General features: G+C 53.5%; 1 pseudogene across 1 annotated transcript in view; it reads right to left on the reverse strand.

Annotated features, from left to right (window-relative positions):
• Positions 1–687: 687 nt before the first annotated feature.
• The window catches only part of LOC144374239 (endothelin-converting enzyme 1-like), a 66,022-nt pseudogene continuing 44,584 nt past the window's right edge, over positions 688–22,125 (reverse strand). Inside the window, exons 7-17 of the transcript XR_013433684.1 lie at positions 19,582–19,724; positions 18,026–18,139; positions 14,363–14,473; positions 12,605–12,703; positions 11,818–11,895; positions 10,143–10,246; positions 6,849–6,959; positions 6,146–6,219; positions 5,263–5,453; positions 3,768–3,863; positions 688–3,024 (exon numbers count right to left, since the gene is read on the reverse strand). The product of XR_013433684.1 is annotated as an endothelin-converting enzyme 1-like (transcript). The remainder of the gene's footprint in view (positions 3,025–3,767; positions 3,864–5,262; positions 5,454–6,145; positions 6,220–6,848; positions 6,960–10,142; positions 10,247–11,817; positions 11,896–12,604; positions 12,704–14,362; positions 14,474–18,025; positions 18,140–19,581; positions 19,725–22,125) is intronic.

The following is a 22,125-nucleotide window of genomic DNA, read 5'->3' on the forward strand; positions in this document are numbered from 1 at the left end:
GAGAAACAGAGAAATGACCTACTCCTTTTAAAGACAGGTAGAGTCAGGCCGGGCTTGGTGACCCACACCCGTAACCCCAGAGACTTGGGTGGCCAACACCTCAATTGTCGTGTAGGCCACCGTGTTTGTGGTACCTAGTTACAACAGTCCTAGTAAACTAATACCCTCTGGAAGGAGAGGAAAGCCTGTGTGAGCCCCCCCCCCATGCAGACCTGAAGCTTCCTAGAGGAGGTGATGGTGAATGGGGCACTGAAGGATGGTAGGAGTTCACCAGGTGGGGAAGTCAGAACATTCCAGGCAGCAGGAAGAACACATGTAAAAGCCAGCAGAGGCTGTTTTTTGGACCTCTTTGAATTTCCTGCCTGCCCTGCCCAAGCATCTGAGATCCAGAAACTCTTTTGCTCTGAGATAATGGAAAGATGACATTGACCAGGGAGCCCCTTGGGCCCAGGCCATGAGATGCATCATTCTCACGGGTAGGGGGTGCACACAAGCCTGCCCATGAAGCCCAGCTGGCTGTGGGGGTGCTGGCTAGGTGGGTGCAGGCAGGAGGAAGCTCCAGCTGTTCCTCAGGGTCCAAAGCCTCTTCCTAGTGAGGCTAGGGTGGGCTGCTCTGGGCTGGCTGGGGCTTTCTTGTGGTTCCAAAGGATGCACAGCACCCTGGAAGGACACTCAGACACAAGTGGCTCTCGATACAAGTACTTTATTTTAATTACAATAATGCCACACAAAACTACAGTAGCACGAAACATAATACAAAAAATAGATTCCCACCTCCAAACCCCACACCCATGTGCCCACAGAGAAGCAAGCCCGAGGCTCCCCTGGTCTTGGGAGTGCAGCTGCCCATCTCCCCTTGGCCTTGACACTGTGGAGGGGCAATGGGAGTGGGGACACTGCCTCTGCGTGGGCCTGGACTTCTCCCCCTGCCCCGCACATCCTGACGGGGAGTGCCATCTCCATTCCCTCTGGCTAGACTCCAGCCCAAGATACTTCTGTCTGGCTGGTGGTGCTGACAGTTTCCTGGACCACCCTTCCCTGGGGAAGGCAGGAGGGTGGGGCAGCGGAGGCACAGGGAGGCGCAGGGACGGAAAAGGCTTACCTCCCAGGTGGCTGGCTCTAGCTCCTTCCCTGGTTCCTTCTTTTTTTTCTTCCAAAGAGCTCTCAGGCCTTGAACTTGTTTGTGAGGAACAGGGGCCTCACCTGGAGTCCACTCACAAGCCTCCTGCTGACCCGAGCTGTCTGTGCCTCTTGGACAAGGCTTCCTCGGTAAGGGGCATGCCATGGGGCAGGGCCTGGTCTCTCCACAGGAGCTGCTGTGCGGCTGCAGTTGGGTCCACCTACCTGGTGGAGCCTGAGCATCTGCTGTTGGGAGGAGCTGTGGCCTCTAGGAAGGGGTGACCTTCTTGGTCTCTTGACTTCATGGGCCAGACTGCGCTGAGGAACCCTTCCCTTAGCCTCCTGTCTAAGGAGGGGAGCCTGTCCAGCTGCAGGGGCCGTCCTGATCTAAACCAGGGGGCCTTGATGGCTGGAGTGCAGGGTGAGGGCAGCAGCATCTACCTTCTACTACCCAGGGCCACAGTCCTGCAGGCCAGAGCTCCTGGGGGCTGACGGGTGGCCCTGTGAGCATCAGGAGTGGGAGTATGGCCTTGGGTTCCAATCAGGACACTTGGGGGCTCCACTGAGGAGGCCAGGAGCCGCTGGGGCAGGGGTCATCTCCTCAGCACTGCCCAGGCCGCAGCCTCAGATAAGGCACTAGAGAACTGGTCTGGAAGCTGACCAGGATGGGGGCTGAGGACGGAGCTCAGGGGAGGATCTGGACCCTTCTGGAGACAAGAACGGCAGTCTCTTTCCTCCTTCCCTTGGGGGAGAGGGATCCTGCAAGGCAGAGCCCAGAATGGCTGGGGTGGGGGGTTGCTACAGAGAAGCAACACGTCCCACGGGGTGACCCGAAGAGGAAGGGCCAAAAGAGAAGGTCTATGGGCAGCTGTGTGCATCTGGTGCTGGAGGGCCCTGTGCTCCAGATTCAGGGCGCTTGGGTGCCCTCAGACTATGCTGGGGACCCTGACCTGGCTTCATCTGCCATAGCCATGAGTCCCTGCTGTGAATGTGGGGCTGAGATCTTCCTTGTTGGGGTTTCCATGGTTGAACTCTGGGGGCAGGGGCAGCAAGCTGAGAGCAGCTGGCCATGAACTGGGCCTCTGCCTGGCTCCCACATTTCCTGTCTGTGGGTGGCCATGCAGTAGTCACCACAGTCAGAGGATTTGTTTAGTGGCCTGGGGCAGGTGTGTATGTGTCCCTGCCTCAGCCCAGCCTTGCAGTGAGGGGGTAAATCAGTGGGGCTTCCTTGTCCACAGGTTATTTAGGAAAAAAAAAGAAAACATAATAAATATAACAATCCTTCATGCAAAAAAAAAGTGTTTTAAATGCATTTTTCCCTGAAGATTTCCAGTGTATTCCACAATGTTTAAAATATAGTTCCCCCAAAAAATTTATCTTAAAGCATTTGACACAGTGGTAATTGTGGTCTATGTGGTGCTGGATGTGGGCGAGGGGGCTGTGTCCCCTGGCCCTTGTCGCTGTGGGGACCAGGCCTGGTGAGCCACCAGCCCGATACCCAAATGCCCGCTGGAGCTGGTGCACGCTGGGATGCCGGTCTGCACAGGGGAGCAACTCGGGTATGTGAAGGACCCCCACCTGGCCCAGTGCTGGCTGCAAACCCTGCAGTTCGGGAAGGGTCCCTGGGCGGCCAAGGGGCTGGAAGGAGGGGTGGACTCGGCAGCCTCCCCTCGGGGCTCGTCCTCAGCCCCTTCCTCTCCTCCGTCTTGGCTCTCTGTGCTCTGCCCTTTACCAGACTTCACATTTGTGACGAGGGTTCATGGGTGACCCAAGGGGGCAGTGGAAGTGTTCTGAGAACTCTTTGGAATTGGAGAGGGAGCCGATGACCCTGAAGCGGGAGGGGATGTGGGGGTTGGTGATGAGGCCTTCGTGGGAGCTCTCGGGCGTACAGACAGAGCACCAGACCTTTGAGGGAACAAGGGGGAGAAGCTGGGGTCACTGTGCAGGGGTGGAATGAGCCCTCACCTGGTGCTCACACCCCAAGGAGTCAGGAAGGCCCGTGGGTGGGTCGGAGGGGAGGCTGGTGTGCGCCCGTGCCCCTCTCTGACGCAGGTGTCACCGAGCTGTGTCTCTTCAGCCAGAGCTGGGTCTCTGTCTGATGCCAACGTACCAGGCTGGGATTCTGCCCAAACTCTACTTTACAAATCTTGGATTTAGTCCAGATCTCATCTTTCCTGGGCAGGGCACTCTCTCGAGAAGCAGCTCTGGGAATCAACTGAAGGCCAACTCAAGTGCCGACCTGGTGGGTCTTGATTTCTTTCTCCCCTGGTTATGGGGACCGAACCCAGGATTGCTCTCTCACTGAGCTACATCCCAACCCTTTTCATTTTCTATTTTGAGATAGGGTCTTGCCAAGTTGCTGAGGCTGACCTCGAACTTGTGATCCTCCTGTCTCAGCTTCCCAAGGAGCTGGGATTATAGGCATGCATTACCGTGTCTGGCTATGTTAAGAAGTTTCTAGAACCCCAGAACCAGGAGGGGCCTACTCCACCACATACAGGATACTAGTATTTTTTCTTGGCCCTTCCTTGAATCTCTCTAATGACAGGAAGCTCACCTCCTCACAGGGTAATGACCTGAAGATGGTCTGATGAGTCAGGGAGCTGGTGATCGGAGGGGACCTGTACCTGTTCCCCTAATGAACTCACCTGTGCAAACCCCAGGAAGAAGAGCTGGTCATTGGTGAGACCCAGCATGGGCAAGGTCTGCTCCTCCCCATTCTTCTTTACCCAATTCTGGTAAGCCTGGGAGGAGAGAAGGCCAAAGGTTGAGGGCAGCCAAGACACAGGGGCGAGGGGCTAGTGTGCAGGCCCGGGCTGGTTTCTGGGGTCTGGGCCTCGGCTCAGCCTGGAGGATCCCTCCTCTTTCTCTGCTCCCTCCCTAAAGGGGAGTAAAATTGACCCCAAGGCCTAAAACGCCATACAATGCCGATGGCTCTCCAATGTGCACTTTGGCACCAGCCTCTTCCCTGATCTGGATATTCAACTGCCTTAGCAGGACACCCAAGGTCACATCCAACTCAGCATGGCAAAGAAGGAATAAGTCACACACACACGTACCCTCACCAAACCTGCCACCATACGATGGCAGCACCACCCTCCTAGTTACTCAGGCTCAAAACCCAGAGTGCCCCCCAACTCTTCCAGCCAAGTCAAACACCCCAAATCTGACCCTCCTCACCCTTCCCCCTGTTCCACAGGGCCTCTTGCCTGGTTAACCACACAACAGCTTCCAACGGGTCGCCCTGACTCAGAGGAACCAAGGACACAAGCCTGGTCCCCTCCTCATGTGGCAAACCATCTAGGGTGGGTGTTGGCAGACCTCCTCTGTGAGGGCCGGAGTAGATGTTCCAGCTTTGGGGCTACCAGTCCCTGTTGAACTATCCTCCTCTGCGTTCAGAGTGCAAAAGTAGCCACAGGCAACCTGTGGACACAGTGTGGCCAGGTCCCCCAAACCTACAGGGACAGGCTGGGGCTGGATTTGCCCACGGGTTGCGGGCTTGCAGACCTGCCTTAAAGAAGGATTTATATCATTTCTCCTGTTTGACCCTGTAGTGGCTCCCATTGTCACCAGAATAGAACCAAGCTCCTTTCTCAGTGACAGAGGCCCTTGCTTTCTATTCCTTCCACCACCCCCTGCCCCTGGCCCTTTTTCCTTGGTGAGTTGCCAGGCTGCCTCTCGGGCTGGGACCTGTATGAGAGTCACTTGCTTTCACCTCTGGCCACCTGAGGGTGCAGGTCAGGGGCTCAGAGCCAAGCCAATGAGCTCAGATGGTGGCCACTTACTCTAGACTAGGATCAGAACCCAGAACTGGCTCTGTGCTCAGTGTCCAACTGGACTCTGCTGCCCTACCTGGCAGTGGGTTCCCCCTCAAAGGTAAGAAGGGGCCAGTTCTGCAGGTGGACCCCACCCTGGCTCTCTCCCGGGTCTCTCAGGCAGGTGGTCTCCGAGCAGAAGGCCTTGGGCACCCGCGTCAGGCTCTGCATGCACAGTCATTGCTCTCGTCCTCCCCACCCCCACCGACAGATGAGGAAACTGAGGCACATCACTCCTGCAGTTTGCCAGGCATCTCTACGCTGACCTACTGATGAGGCATCTGGACAGATGTGGACCTGGACAGGTGCACAGGGGGAGCAGACCCACCCGATAGGCCGCCTTGAGGCCCCCGTTGTCTGCGATGTTCTCCCCAAGGGTGTGGCGGCCGTTCACAGGTTCCCCGTTCACGCTGTAGCTGCTATACTGCTCCACCATGCACTCCGTCTACTGCTTGAAGGCCTCCACCGAGGAGTTCTTCCACCAGGGCCGGAGGTTCCCGTCCTTGTCATACTCCCGCCCTGTGGTCAGAGCGCAGGAGTGGCACCGTGGGACCTGTCCCTGCTATTGCTCTTCTTCCCTCCCAGTGACAAGTGGGTTCCTCTGTCTGACCCCCACCCTCCAGCCTGCACAGGGACAGGATGCCCATCAGAGGGCCAGAGGACGGGCCAGACCGAGTGGGAGAGGGTGGGGGAAAGTGGCCAGGCAGGTGGCCGAGTGGCTGTGCAAAGGCTTGAGGCGCGGGGTGGATCTCCACTGGCCAAGAGCCTCAGATCCCAAGGAATGGAGGCCAGCAAGGGGCCAGTGGAGTTGACAGAATCAGAAGCACATGACAGGCCTGGTCTCCAGGGTCTCTGCCACTTCCTTCTTGTCCCCAAGAGGGGGCAGTTGAGGAAGACCCTGGACATTAGCTGCTGAGGAGGGTGTGACTTCCACATCTCTGATTCCCACTTTGCACCGAGCACCCAGCACCCTGCAGAAGGTGCTCGCGATAGTCTTCACACGATCCTCTCCACCCCCACCTGGATCTGTTGCACCCATTTTGCAGATAAGGAGGCTTGGAGAATGACGTAACTTGCCGAGTTGAGAGCATTTGGCAAGCGGCTGAGCCAGGGTTTAGACTCTGGTCCTTCTCTCCAAAGCTAAGTCCCAGGGAGCAGAGGCAGCGGGGCTAAGAAGCTGATGGGCTCTATCTGGAGGGACCCCAAGGAACCTGTATGTTGATCATCAAAAGCGTGAGTCATCTCATGGCCCACAACGACACCAATGCCACCAAAGTTTAAGGCCCTGGAGGGAGAAACGCAAAGTGAGAACAAGGCCTCTGGCTCCTGCCCTGTCATGTGGCCCTCACTTCTTGGGCCTGAGATGTAGCAGAGTCTCTCGGGGCTCTGTGGGACACAGCCCTGGAGACAGTGAGAGGCTGGGCAGTCTAAGGGAGCCAGCTGTGCCCTGTGGGTGATATGCACGTGCTGGACACTCTAGAGGATCACTGTCCCCTCTCACAGACTAGCAGTTAAGCTTTAAAGCAAATGGAGCCTGGGAATGGGCCAGCACCTCTTCCCAAGCTCCACACGGTCATCCCAGGAGTCCAGCTTCTAAGACAGCGCCCTCACCCGCCAACTCCCTGGCTGTGACTGCTCTAAGCCACTGTCACAGCAGTATTTCCCACATGGGGCTCTTGACTGCACAACTGTGCCATGTTTCCTGGTTGCAGGAGCTTTCGGCCCCAGAGACCCCTGGAGGGAAGGCAGGGGACGGGGGATGCTGCGCTCTGCACCCACGACGCTGCAATTCTAGGCCACCTGTCCACCGGGGCGCAGATGGCTCAGTAAGATGGCTGTCAGGGTCAGCTGCAGACACAGGGCTGGCTAAGGGGCGGGGAACCCATCGGGGCACCAGTACCAGAGATGGCCTACTTGGGCGAGGAGCGGGTGTAGAAGGGCGCCTGCAGGATCCCAGCTGGAAACACGATCTCATTCTTGGTAGGCAAGTAGTAAGCATTCACCATGGGCGGGGTCATGCTCCACCTGCAAGCAACAGGTGCGAGAGAGCCCAGGCGGTGGGCGGAGTGGAACTCCAGTGGGTTCTCCTTGACCCCGGGCCCAAGTCAGCACAAGGACATCGGGCAGCACTGTTTCTGAGGGGGAAACTAGAAAACACCTGAATGTCTATAATCAGAGATGTCACCTCAGAGGATGCCACATCGAGGCGCTCACAGACAGCAAGAGGGACCATCAGATATTGAACTGAGGTTATTTTTGAGGCTTGAAATGTGTCTAGAAACTGTTCTAAGGTGTGGTCTGTGGACAGTCCCCAAGATCCTCTGGTTTATGATGTCAAAACTATCTTCATTATAACATTGAGACACTTTGCCTCTGCCACGTGTTGAGATGTGCATCATGGTACAAAAGCAACTGTGGATGACACTGCTGCCACCTAGGCAGGGAGCCAGGCAAGTCCTAGCGGCCACCTCTCCTTCCCCAGAAGGTGCTCCAACCAAAACAAACCAGCCAGTCATTTTCATTGACAACACCCAGGAAAAAGTAGCCTAACTATTAATTCCATTAAATCTCGGCCCCCAAGTACCAGTCTTTAATATCCCGTGTGACCAATGGGGATATACCCACGTGGTGCTTCAGGCCTCTCTCATCCTCTTCGGATGACTGACCAGCCATGGAATTTTGGACTTGGGCAACTAGGCAGACATGTTCTTGAAAATGAAAAGGGAAGCTTAGCACCTCAGGGGAAAAATTCACATTTTGTCATTTATTACCAATGATAAAAATCTGAGGTTTCAAAAAAACTAAAGTTTTAAAGAAAAATTAAAATTTTGGAAAACTTGTATTGACCATCATGAATTTGATAGTACTTTAAGACTTTTCTCAGGAGGTCAACTATGATGTTAACTAATGTGAAAAAAAAATTTTGGCTGCAGCATATGAGAGTGAAAAATCTGTAAATCTTAGTGGAACCACAATTTTTTTTTCTTTTCTGTTTTTTTTTCATACTGGGGACTGAACCCAGGGTGTGTAACCACTGAGCCACATCCTCAGCCCTTTTTAATATAGTATTTAGAGACAGGATCTTGCTGAGTTGCTTAGGGCCTTGCTAAGTTGCTGAGGCTGGCTTTGAACTCATGATCCCTCTGACTCAGCCTCCTTAGCTGCTATGATTGCAGGCGTGTGCTACCATGCCTGGCAAAACGCTATTTTCCAAAGGACCAATGCATGAGGCCATGATTATGTAAAAAATCCAAAAAGTGCAAGACAGATCAATGATTTTAGTGTACAGGGTATGAAAAGTTCATGGATAAGTTTTCAGATTTTTTATATTGTATTTTTTTTGTGGGGGGGCAAGGAGGCTAATGGGGATTGAACTCAGGGCACATGACCACTGAGCCTCAGCCCACCTCTATATTGTATTGTATTTAGAGACAGGGTCTCACTGAGTTGCTTAGTACCTCACTTTTGCTGAGGCTGGCTTTGAACTTCTGCCCATGCCTCCTGAGCCACTGGGATTACAGGTGTGCACCACCACGACTGGTTCAGATTTTCCACACTGCATTAATCTTTCCTTCCTTGGGGACTGAACCCAGGGGTGCTCTATCACTGGGCTTCATCCCTTGCCCTTATTTTTTACTTTGCTAAATTGCCTAGGCTGGCAATTCAGGCCTTCTGCCTCAGCCACCTGCGTAGCTTGGGTTGTAGATGAATACTGCTGTGTCTGGCTAGAAGACAAGTTTAAGTGAAAAATTTTAATCTAAAATTTAAAAAGCCAGGTAAATTGGCAGTAGTGTCTGTGCCATATTCTGAAGGTGAAGGCCCACCTACCTTCTTGTTTGTTAGGGGGACCCTGGTTGACAATGGAAAACTTGGAGGAAAAGGATGTTTGAACCTCCATTGCCCACAAGAGGGCGCCAGAGGCAAAGAGGACTCATTCTGACTTTTGGTAAGATTTATCCTGTTTCAGGAGTGGAGGGACTAGTACCCGGCTGACTACATCTAACTTTCCTGGGGAGACCATTTTAAAAAGAAGGGTCTTTCTCCAGATTATTCTGACTTAAGATCTGGGGTAGAAGTTAGGCTATGGCCAGGTGCAGTGGTGCCTAAGTGTAATCCAGCAATTTGGGAGGTAGAGGCAGGAGGATCACATGTTCAAGGCCAACTTCAGCAACCTAGTGAGGCTCTCAGCAACTTAGTCAAACCCTGTCTCAAGATAAAAAATAAAACAGGGCTGGGAATTTAGCCCAGTGATGAAGCCCTTCTGGGTTCAATCCCTAGGAACTCCCTACCCCCGCTGCAAAAGCCCCCACAACCAAACACCACCATAACAACAACAACAACAACAACAAAAAAAAAACATCAGGAGGCAACCCCCACACCCACACCCACACTTTTGGCAGTGCTGGGGAGGGAACCCAGGGTCTCAAGTACTAGGCTGTACTCTACCACTGAGCTACACCCTCATCCTAGGAGACTATTTTTGAAACTGCTCCCTAAGGGACACTGATGCACAGTGGGATTTGCAGTGTGCTCATGTGCTTGGTTATCAGCGCCCATCTAGAACCTTCCCCAGCTCTCAGGGAGACAGTGGGAGAAACCACCGCTCCTGTTTGTGAGGAGTTATGGGACATTCACCCATGCGGAGGGCCTCCTCTCAGGGCCTGGCTCTCCCCAGTTCCCACACTGGATTGCTTCAATGACCCCAGAACCAGTTCCCTTCCCTTCTACTTCGAAGATAATGAAATGAAGGCCCTGAATGCGGAGGCCATGAAGCTGGGATGTGGTGCCAGGCCTTCACTCTGCCAACAGGCTGGGCGCTGCGGCACAGACTGGGGCCAGGATGGGCTCTACTCTGGCTTTTTTTGCAGAGGGTTCTGGGGATTGAACTCAGAGGCACTCGACCACTGGGCCACATCCCCAGTCCTCTTTTGTATTTTATTTAGAAACAGGGTCTCACTGAGTTGCTTAGTGCCTCTCCGTTGCTGAGGCTGGCTTTGAACTTGCGATCCTCTTGCCTCAGCCTCTTGAGCTGCTGGGATTACAGACATGGGCCACCGCACCCAGCGGCTTTTGGTTTCTTAATTTGAAAAGAGGGCCTCTGTGACAGTCACACCTGGCACCTGACAGTGGGTGGGGAAGGCAAGCTCAGCGGGGTGCATCCCTATGGTGGGGAACCAAGGCCTTCCTGGCCGGGCCTGAGGGACTCACTGGTCTCTGTTGGGGGCTTTCCTGAGCTGGTCAGCGGTGACCCTCCATGAGAAGTTGAAAAATCGCATGGCGTTCTCGAAGTAGAGGTCTGGAACTGCCGTGTACTGAAAAAAGAAGCAGAGACACAGGATGGGAGCACGCCCAGAGGAAACTCAGAAACTCAGACCCCTCGAGGTGAAGGGATGGGTCGGCAGGCCCAGGGCCAGAGTGTGGGCTCGGAGCTGCAGGCTCCGCCCCTCTGGAGGCCTCTAACCTGCTGGGCCCAGCAACAACTGTCTCCTTCAGGCGCCTGACAGTGTCACAGTGCTGCAGGATGCCCCGGCAGTGGTTCCCTTGGGCAAAAAGTATCTCCATCACTGTCCTGCAGGACTGTGACGATGGGTGTGTTCTCTGTGTGTTCTATACCCACCCTGGCCAATATGGTAGACTCTGGTGACAGGTGGCTACCGAGCATCTCAAATGTGCTAGTGTAATTAAATTTTAATTAACTTAAGTTTTGATGAATTAAATAGACCCCATGGCTGGTAGCTAACAAATTGGACAGCACAGATTTAATGAACCACGCTGGAATCTAGCTCTGAAATGTCAGGGGACAGGTGTTATCACACCCCTATCCCTGGGCAAGGCCTCTCAGCTCCTGACAGGTGCAAAGCCCTCCCCCAGGTCCACTCTGGATCTTTACGGTGTACCCAAGGGCTTCGATAAAACACTGGGCCCTCAGGGGCAGGCCCCTTCCTGTGGGCCCTGCCTGAGCTATTTCCAGGAGACTCTGGGTCTCGCACCATGATGACCGTGGGGTGTCTGAAATTATTCTCAAGAAACATGGCTGTGGAATGAGTCTCCTATTCTCAGAAGTAATTTTAATAGTCTTAGGTTTTAAATAGAACCATGATGAGAGGTTATTATAATTTCAAAAATGCCTGAATTTCAGAAATTTCACTCATGAGAAGATAGGAAACTATCATTTGGGGCAAAATCACAACCCACTTAAAGGGGTGATGTGCCGAAGGTTCTGGCAGCAGGGAGGCAGCAATCCCCCTCTGCCTCAGTGGAGTGTCACCGTGCATTTGGGATGGCTGCCTCCTCGTTCCCATCCCCATCTCAAGGTCAAAATTTGAGGTCCAAGTTTTCTCTGAGGAGGTTGGGGTACAACCCTGAAGACAGATGGCCGCTCTGGAGCAGGAATGGGGGTGTGAGGGGCTTCACATTTCTACCCACCTCGTGGTGTTTTAGGGCCATGATGCTGGCCAGCTGACCCCAGCCCTATGGGCTCTGGGCTCAGTCAGGGTCAGGTGGTGCTGCACCTTTTAGGATCTGCTTCCCCAAGACCTTTTTTTTAAAAAAAAATTTTTTAGTTGTAGATGGACATAATATCTTTATTTATTTATTTATTTATTTAATGTGGTTCTGAGGATTGAACCCAGGGCCTCACGTGTGTGAGGCAAGCACTCTGCCACTGAGCCAACCCCAGCCCCCCTGCCCCCCATTTTATGTAGTGCTTGGGTTGAACCAGTTGGAGTCATGATGCGAGGCCAGCGTTCTCCCACTGAGCTAATCCCCTGATGGCTGTCATGATGCCAGGTCAGCCTCCCTGCCTCCAGAAGCCCTGGGCGTCCCGCCCACCTTGGCCCCTCCCCAAGTGGGCACTTGGGATGGCAGGGCGTAAGCCACTCACGTCGTTGAACACTTTGTCCAGTTCCTTGGGGTCCATAATGAAGTTGGGGTAGCCTATCATGTTGTAGATGGCGTCCGCCTAGATGGGAGGGACACAGAACTGAGCACCTGCGATGCTGGCCAGCTGGCCCCAGCTCTGTGGGCTCTGGGCTCAGGGTCAGGTCAAGGGGTGGGGGATCAGGCACCTCCCCACTTAGGACTTTCACATCTCTTTTTGGAAACATTCCCTCCTTGCCTAACTTATCTTTTAAAAAAATATTTATTTATTTTTTTTAGGTGGACACAATATCTTTTTTTTTTTTACTTTTATGTGGTGCTGAGGATCGAACCCAGTGCCTCACACAGGCGAGGCGAGTGCTCTACCGCTGAGCCACCACCCCAGCCCCCAGTTAATCTTTTGGGTTTCTGATTAAATGTTGCTTCCCCAAGAGAAGCTGCTATGGTCCAAATGTGTCCCCAAAGTTCAAGGGTTGGAACCTTTGGCAGGTGATGAGGTTCTGAGGCTCCATCCCCTACCGCTGGGGAACTGGGAGCTGTGGAGGGAGCGGGCACCACAGTGGCTTGGTCCACCTCTCTTGCGCGTGCTCTCCTGCCTGTCCACCCTCAGCCAAGAGATGTGTGACACTAGGATTCAGGCTTTGCCCCCAGCCTACTACAATGGTCACAAGGCAGGACAGCATCCATGCGTGCCCAGGGGACAGGCTGGTCTCTCCTAGCCCTGCTCTCTCTCTCTGCTGCTCTCGCCAGGTGCAGGAAGCCTGGGTGCCCGAGCCCCTGGGCGGCCTTACCTTCTCCTTGGCTGACTTCTGGGTGTCCTCATCCATTCACTTCAGCGTGCTCAGGCTCTCCTCAAAGGCCTTCTTGATCTCCAGGATTATCTCGCTGGCCTGAGGAGACAGATGTTGCACCCTCAGCTCTGGAGACTGTCCCCCTGGATGCAACCAGTGCCCCAGGCAGGATGACACTGGACCCGAGGTCAAACTGAGCCCACGCTCAAGGCCTCGGGTTCTGCAGAGCGGGCTAAGAGGGTGGCCACGGCTGTGCTTCCAGACCATGTTCCTAACATGGACATCCCGTGAGACAAGACGGGCTTTCCGCGCACTGGTCTCTGTGGTTGAATGAGCTTGGATGTGCCGTGGGGAAGCAGAAAGGTTCACAGCAGGACTTTTCGGAGCCTTTAGCATGGTGGAATGCTCGTTTGGAGCCATCCAGAAGACATGGCCTCTCCCAGGCTGATGGGATCCTTTTTGATGGAATAGAGCTTTAACACCCAGAGAACTTGATCTGAGGAGCACTCAGAAAGGCCACACTCATGCGCAAATGGCAGCTGTTGAGGGTGACGATGCACGGGCAGACCCAGGGGCCAAAGATAGAAGATGGAAGGATTCTGGGGAAGGGGAAGGCAAGAGCTGTGGGGTTGGGGCCAGACAGACCTGGATTCAGATTCTGCCTCAGCAGATGTGATAAACAATTGCTGCCATTGACTGTAGCTTATTTTGGGCCAGGTGTTCTTTACGTGTCGCATCTCATTTTGTTATGGCCAGGCTTTGTGGGCAATGACCACACAGACTTCATTTTGCCCTGAGACTCCACATCATGTAAGAAACGCTTCTCCCATGGAAAAGCTCCGCCTCTGCACCCATCAGCGAGCGGTTGCCTAGCATAGCATGTTAGGCGACACAGATGGCAATTCTTATACAACGTAAAAGTGTCCTCTCTTCAGTTCCCATTTTTCTTGGACAATCTACCCTGTCAGAGGTGGACTGTCTAGATGTTAGTAGCCATTCTTTAACTTGTCCTTGACTAGGGACGTTTTGGCCCACCCTCTTTACTGCTTATGATTTTAGATCTTATGATGTTTGTTTATGGTTTTGAGTCATAGCAACAGCCACTTATGCGTTAATATGGTTTTGGACTACAAAAGGTGTGCTCGAACCCTGGGAGGGGGGGTGGAAGGGTGTGGACTAGCAGCCTGGCCCTTGGCCTGTCTCTTGCTTTAAGATCCACTTGGTGATTTATTGCAATCTCACCTTAACAATTTAACACCCCTCTGCAGAAGGGACAGCCCTACTTTCATGTCCCAGGTGAGGGGAGAACACCGCTCAAGTCACCCAGCCAAGTGACAGAGCCAGAATCTGAGCTGGGGGCTGGCTGTCTCCCCAGCACTCAGACATGATGATCCTGTACCTGCCCAAATAATTCTGTCACCCTCAGAGTAAGAAAAATGTCACTTCCAGGTCAACATTACCTGGTGGGGTCCTTCACAGCCCCAGGAGGTGGAGATGGCTGTGGTAGCCTGTGGGGTCACTGGGAAGATCAAATTAAATAACACAAACTGGCCTGGCCCTCAACCACGGAAGTCATTTAGTAAGTCATTCCCTGCAGCCTGAGAAGACGGCCTCTGAGTTAAAGAAGGCCCCAGGATCCTGTGGCCTGGAACAGGAAAGGCCCAGGGCAGAGCAGAGTGTGGGCTGTCAGGCTGGCGGCGGGGTGGGGGGTGGTCCAGCAGATGTGATGCCCACTCTGTCCACAGGGGAGGTACTTACTATGTTCTTGCTGTCCTCGGCGAAGGTCGCTTTGACAAATGTGGGGCCCAGGGCAAAGCCCAGGTTGTTTTCCGTGTCACTCATGCAAAACTTCCAGCGAGGAAGGCAGGTCTGGAAAACACGAGCACAGAGGGTCACTGGGCCCAGTCCTCCTTCTCCCAAGGCCTGGCTGGGAGGTGGCGCCATAGGAGGCCTGTGCTTTCCCCCAGAACTCCAGGGAGACAGACCTCTTCTGGCTGCAGAAGTTATTTTAGTCCACAGACACCCCTCATGGCCACCATCTACTGTCTCCTGAGTACCAGCCTCTGTGCTTGGCAGTTCACGAAGGTCTGCCACTGAGCACCCCTAGCAGGCAGGGATGGGCCACTGGACAGACAGGAAGCAGAAATTCAGTAAGGGCAGTCACTGGTCCAGTAGGTGACAGTGGGTAGGGGTGCCACAGGGATGGGAACTCTGACATGCCTGGTCCTCCATCCGGGTCTCCCGCCAACTCCACCTGGTCCTGCCTCCTGGAGGACACAAGGAATCTTGGAGGCGCAGAACCTCGGGAAGCTGCCCGTCCACCTGAGCAATGGCAACCTTCCCAGAAGGCCAGGGGCCCAGCCCCATTTACAGCCTCCTAGAGAGAGAAGGCCACAGTGACATCACAAAACTTCAATGTCGGCTTTTTTTGTTAATGTGCTAAGGATGCCAGGCAAGCGCCTCACCACTGAGCCGCATGCCCACCCAAACCCCAGCTCTTTCCTTATATTTTATTTTGAGATAGGGTCTCTCAATGCTCATTGCCCAGAATGGCCTTGAACTTGCAATCCTCCTGCCTCAGCCTCCCCAGCAGCTTGGATCACAGGTGTGTCACTGCGCCGGGCTTAAGTTGGTTCTTCCTCAGTCTCACCCACAAGCAGTGCTAGCCCACAGGACACCTCAGTATGAACCAGAAATGGTCCTTGAGCTGCAGCTCCCCAGAGCATGGGCTGATAAAGAGCACCGGGAGGGTTTCAGCCTCGCTGTCCCCCTGCCCGGCCATCCCTCCATGGACAGTGTGTATGACCAGGTGTGATGACCCTGCTTATGGAAACCAGTCCGGCTGCAGGGTCCTCTTAACCCTGAGGAACAGGCGTGACAACCAGCTCGGGGCAGCCTGCTTCACACCAGCCCTACTGTGAACAACCCAAATGCCCATCGGCAGACAGATGGATAAACAAAATGTGGTGTTTTTCTACAGCGACATACCACTTGGCAGCACGGAGCACCAGCTACTCAGAGATGCCACAACATGACGAATTCCACAGACTCACTGAGACAGGCGGCCAGGCAGACAGTGTAGGACTCGGCTGCCCATCTGTAGCACCTCGAGGAGACGCAGGAAGGGGCCCGAGGGCATGCTGGGTAACTGGGTCCACGGAAACCTTGTTTGTCCTGACCAGGCTGGTGGTCACACACACGACTTCATTGTCACAAATCAACCAACTGTATCCTTCACCCACACTCTATGCACATGTGTGTGCATATTGTTTTTAAGTGCTGGGGGTTGAACCCAGGGCATCACACATGCTAGGCGGGCTTGCTTTCTTTTTTTCTTAGTGGGGTGCTATGGATGGAACCCAGGGCCACCCTAACACCACACTAAACTAGTCTATGTCTCAAATTTTTATTTTGAGACAGGGTCTCCCTGGAATTACCAGAGTGTGCCACCATGGCCAGGAATACTGAATACTCTATTGTATGTAAATTATGACTTAAAACATTTTTTTTCTAGTCAAGAAGGAAGGGAAGGCCATTCGAGTCTAAGTGTAGCCCCTGGATTCTGCTTAGCTGTCCCAACCTGTGTCCGTTTCAATGGCTGCTTTCTGCTCCCCTCTCCCTCCTGCCCGCCGCCCTGCCAGCCACTGGGCAGCCCACAGCTGGACACAGACTTGGCCTGGATATGCTGAGGCCAAGCACATACTGGGTCACAGCTAGGGAGTCTCCAACTTTGAGGCTGGGCAGAGGCTCTGACGGCTGGATCACGGGCAGATTCTTATTGTCTTCTGCCCGGTGTCTCTGGAGAAGCCCATTCACTTTACACACACGCATTTGTGTCCTGAGTGACTCCCCTGCTCGGGGACTGTGCCAGGTCTCAGGAATTTAGAGCTGAATCAACAGCGGGCCTGCCCTTGAGGACTCTGTGGAAATGCCCAGAATATCCAGCAGGAGACAGAGGTGCAGTAATGATGTCAACAGCCGTGACAGCACTGAGCGCCTGAGAGCCCAGGGTGTGCAGCCCGCACGCCTAGAATGCTCGAGGGAGACTAAGGGAGAGAAACGAGGCACAGAGAGGTTAAGTCACTGGCCCAAAGGGAGCACCCAGGGAGTAAGTGCTGCGGTGGGCTTGAGACCAGAGAGTCTGGCTCCAGTGATTTCCCGCAAAAAGGCCACTCTGACTGCCTACGACAAAGGTTTTGGAATGAGGAGAAAACTCTTTGAAACAAGAAAGGGTCAGGCAGGTTCATCTGACGTGGGGGCCACCTCCGGGCAGAAAAGGAGGGCCAATAGGCCCCTGAGGAGGCTGTGCGACGTGAAGCCTCTTCACCGTAACCCGAGGAGCACCAGCAGGGAGTGGAGAGGGGTCCCTCCTCCCCACCAAGATCTGCGGATTGTAGGCAGGTAGCACGAGGACAGCCGGCCAGGCGTGCAGCAGAAGCTTCCGCCTTTGGAACCGACTTTACGGCCCGAAGAAACGGAGCCCAGGGATCACCTTTTCACAGACGGGAAGACCAAGTCCCTGCCCCATTTAAGTGACCCGCCCAAGGCTGTGTGGTAAGAAGCAGAACCTCCCATTCAAATCTCTGCCCAGCCTCCCCTGCTCTGCAGCCAGGGCACTCCCAGCCATTCTCTGAGCCTTAGGTACATGAGGGCAGGTCAGCCCTGGCACCTCCCAGGCAGGCAGGGCTCCTGGGCACAGATCCATCCCACCCATCTTGGTATTCCCACACTGGGCTTGAGGCCTGGCCCACGGTGACAGTGCAGGAGTAACTGTTTGTTGGATGCGTAAATGAGATGGGAGGCCTCATTCTTGGCATCAGAATTCTTGGCATCAGCTTCCCAGGCGAGAGGGAGGGAGGGAGGGAGGCCTGGAAGCCTCTTACAAAAGGAGCCGCAGAGGTTTGGGGGCACTTAAGATGGGTGGAGCCTACTGGATCTGGGGCCTGGGACTCCTGCTCCCTGAGAGAACCTGGATCTGGACTGGGTTCCCCTGACTACAAACAGGGAGGATAAGAATCAGGGAACCCTCGTGAGCAGGTGTTTGATGTGTTTGATGCTTCTGGGGAAGAAGTCCCCACCTTTAGAGTCACAGTTACATAAGGAGAGCGCTGACATCTCCACGGGGAAGCAGCTGGAGGCATAGAATAGAAACTACCTTCTCTGCAAACCAGCTGAGTTGCTAAGACTCCTCTTTGTGCTTTGGCTTGGCATAACCACCTCCTTCCAGAGCCTCTGCCCACCCTGGGGGCCTAAGTCCCCATCAGTGTTCCCATGACCCCAGATGGACCCTCAGTGGCCTCTTCATTCTCCTCCTAGACTCAACCCTCGTAAGTGCCTGAGGGTACAGTGGTCTTACCAGCCCCAGGGCAGAGCACACAGTAGGTGCTCAGCATGAACCCAGGAATCACTGTCGCAGCTCACCTTCTTGGTCCCATACATGACTTCCATAAATTCTCGTCAGCGTCCTGAAAGCGCTGGTCGAGGAAGGAGCTCATTTTCCGCACCAGATTCCAGATCATGTAGTTGTTCACCAGGCTGGGGAAGAGGATGCTGGCTCAGAAATGCCTGGGGCTCCCAAACAGCCTCACCCCGGCCTCCTTCCTAGCCTACCTGGGGCTCGGTTGGTGGCTGCCTTCCAAGCACATGGAATGTAACTCTCCGAGGAATGCCTGGTGCTCCGCCTAGAACCCCCCAGTGTCTGGTGCAATCACTTGCATACCAGCAGTGCTCAATACATGCTGCTGCTTAGCTGCTTTGTGTCTGAAGCTGTGAAGCCACTGCCTAGAGACTTGCCTGGTGGTGTATGCAACAGTGGGGAGGAGGCTGCCATTCCCTGCTGAAGGCCAGACAGGAAGTAGAGGCCTTAGAGCAGCAGGGGCAGGAAAGGAAGCTCTGGCCAGCCAGGTTTCATGAAGACAATTCCCATGTTCCACCCACAGGGCACAGGGAACCTATCTGTGGCTGACCAACTGACCATGCTGAGTCAAGTTTGCAAAGATGTTACCTTAGTACAAAGATGTTCGCTATATTCAACATCTAGCCTCAACCGGAATCACCCTGAAAGTCTGACTACGGGGGAGGGTATGGCAAAGATTGCATGTACAGTTGATGGAATACAATGCAAGTATAAAAATGATCCTCACAGAGGGTTTGGGATGGCACTGGGAAATATTCATAATGAAAGTCAAGGCAAGGCTTGGAGCGGTGGTGCATGTCAGTAATCCCAGTGGCTCGGGAGGCTAAGGCAGGAGGACAGTGAGTTCAAAGCCAGCCTCAGCAACAGCAAGGCCCTAAGCAACTCAGTGAGACCCTGTCTCTAAATAAAATACAAAAAGTTTGGGGATATGGCTCGGTGGTTAAGTGCCCCTGGGTTTAATCCTCAGTACTCCTACTACTAAAATAAAAATGAAAAGTCAAGGGAAAAGTAGATTATCCATCTAGTCACATTAAGGAGAAAGAAGAACTATGGATTGGAATCCTCTCTTCCCTCACACCTTCTCTCCCTGATATGCACACACACAAACACCCCCCAAAATGATCAAGAGTAGTATTTTGAATAATTTTACATTTTTCCTATTTTCTGTATTTTTCAACATTTCTATAAGCCTTTGAAATAAAAAAATAAAATAAAATAAAAAACCCTTAAGTATTAACCAAAAAATTATGGGTGGTATTGGCAGCGTCCCATTCCATGCCAGGAACGTGTTAAAACATGAATCAATTTGTGTGATTCTCATGAATCACCTGCTTGGCAGGTGCTATCTGCATCTCCACTTTATGGGTGACAGTATGACCCCAACAAAGGACAAGGGACATGCCCACAGCTACACAGCTGGCTGAGGGCAGCAGGATTTGAAGCTGCCCAGGGGACCAGCAACCTCTGCTGCCTCTCGGGGAAGCCCACCAGGGTGCAGCGCCCTGTGTCCGGCCGCCCTGCCCCTCCTGCCCCTCCTGCCCAGCAGGGCTGCCGGCCTCACCATCTGTCCATGGAGTTGATGAGGGCGGAGACCTGCTCCAGGTAGTCCTTGTCATAGACCACGATGGGCTCCGATGCGTTGATCTCCACGGGGTGGAAGATGGCGTTGAGGAAGGGCATCCAGTTGATGGCCGGTGCCAAGGTCTGCAAGGGAAGGGGACAGCGTGAGGCTGGAGGGTGGCTTCTCCTCAGCCCCGTCTTTGGGTGTCCCTCGGAAGGTGTCATTGTGCCTCTGCCCTGGGACCATGGTGCAGATGGAGCTCCAGGCAGAGGCTGGCTGGCTAGTGAGCGCTGCTGTGGACAGCGTCCCCAGGAGCCAGAGGCAAACCACATCTGAAGCGGAACCAGGGTGGAATGAGAGGCTGCAGCAGCAGCAGGCACATCAGCCACCACCATCACTATGCCCTTCCCATGCGGCATGTGCCACTGCCCAACTGACCAAGCAGTGGCCACAATTATCCCCATTTATAGAGGAAGACATGGAGCCTCAGACCCCTAACAATTAAGAATCAGGAGATAGGCTAGGTAGCTTTCCTGGTGTAGCTTTCTTGCTTATGAGCTGTGCAACCTTTGATAAGTTAATGTGCCCATCTGTGCCTCAGCACCTCATGTGAAAAACAGGGATCATCATGACAATGAGTCCCGTATATCTGGTAACTGGGAGGGTCACACACAGAAGCCAGCACTGTCCCACTCAACAAGGGTGTCAGCAGCAGCAGTCTGCTGCAGAGGATCCAACATTCAGGAGGGCCAGTGTTGTGGGGTAAACTGTAGTCCACAGGTTAGGCTGCCGAGGGGGGAGCTGGGACAGCAAAGTCGGTGATGACTGCAGCAAGAAGGGAGAAGCCTGCAGCTCAGCCCTGCACACACCAGGCCCACGGCTCTTTGTGCTTGTTTGTTTTGGGGAGTTATTGGGGTCTGAACTCAGGGCCACTTTACCACTGAGCCACACCCCCAGCCCTTTTTATTTTGAGGCAGCTAAGTTGCTTGGGGCCTCACTAAGTTGCTGAGGCTGGCCTTGAACTCTTGTTCCTCCTGCCTCAGCCTCCCAAGCCTCTGGGATTATAGTAGGCATGCACCATCATGCCCAGCGGCAGCTCTGTTTTTTTTTTAAGTATTTTTTTAGGTGGACATGATGCCTTTATTTTTATTTATTTATCTTTATGTGGTGCTGAGGATTGAATCCAGTGCCTAACCCGCATTAGGAGAGCGCTCCACCACTGAACCACAACCTCAGCCCCAGCAGCTCTGTTTTAAGGACCTAAAATGAGAACCTGTACCCAGGGCTTTCCAAAGAGACACTTGGCTTTTCATAACTATCAGCTCCCAACAGATCTCACTTTCCCTTTGGCACCCCAAGGTGCCCTGCTCAGAGGTGTCTCCCCCAACATCTCCACATCACGGCCAGCATCTCCTGCAGCAGCAGCCTCCAGCCATGCGAGCTATCCCTCTTGAGGTTGCAGATTTTTGTTATGAAGTCCTACAACATTTTAAAAATAAATTGTGGTAAAATATGCTGCACATTTGTAATCCCAGAAACCCAGGAGGCTGAGGCAGGAGGATCTCAAATCAAGGCCAGCCTCAGCAACCTAGCAGGACCCTGTCTCAAAATGAAAAATAAAAAGGGCTGGGGATTTGGCTCACCCAGCTGCAGATGACTTTTGCAAGACTGTGCTTTCCACTTCCGACCCCTACCTGTCTCTGAGTCCGACGCTGGCCCGAGCGGCCCGGCTTAAGTGCAAACACATAGAGATTCGGGCTTCAATGCTGGCGTGTGTCCCTTGGTGTCACTTCCTCAAGCAGAGCTGCGCAATGTGTCTGCTCTGGCCCTGTATTCCCCACACGTTCAGTTATTTTTAGTGTGTAGTTTTACAGAACACGAGGCTTTGGGCTGCATATCTAGTCTTTTAGCAAAGATACCTCTACATGTCAATCACTTGGATGGGCACCTGAATTAGCCAGCAAATCCAGAAATTACGATCATCGCTTAAGACCTTCCAAAAGTGGCCCTGGGCCTGTCAGATTTCAAACTCCATTCTCTATTCTCTTGAAAGGGCAAAATGTAAGACAAATACGGGAAGTGAGAAATGCATTCCCTTCATACAGAAAAACCGTACCCACAAAGCCACCTAAGATCCATCCCCGCCTGCTGGGAGAGGCAGTCAGTCACAAGACCCCCAATTCACAGAGGCTGAGTTTGCTGATCAGGGAAGGTGACTTTCCTGAGGTTATATGGTTTACTGTGGGGGTTAAATAAAACTCAAGGCACTCGTCTCTGGGTGTATTTGGCGGGGTGCTGGGGATTGAACTCAGGGCCTTGAGCAGGCTAAGCACAGGCTTTACCACTGGGCTCCACCACAAGGCCATTGTTCCTGGGTTTATTTTTTTATTTTTTATTTTTTTGGGGGGTTGTAGATGGACATAATACCTTCCTCTATTTATATGTGGTGCTGAGACTTGAACCCAGTGCCTCACACATGCAAGGCAAGCGCTCTACCACTGAGCCACAACCCCAGCCCCTGCTCCTGGGTTTAAGTGGACATCT

Source organism: Ictidomys tridecemlineatus, unplaced genomic scaffold, assembly GCF_052094955.1.
Source record: "Ictidomys tridecemlineatus isolate mIctTri1 unplaced genomic scaffold, mIctTri1.hap1 Scaffold_63, whole genome shotgun sequence".
Taxonomy (NCBI): Eukaryota; Metazoa; Chordata; class Mammalia; order Rodentia; family Sciuridae; genus Ictidomys; species Ictidomys tridecemlineatus.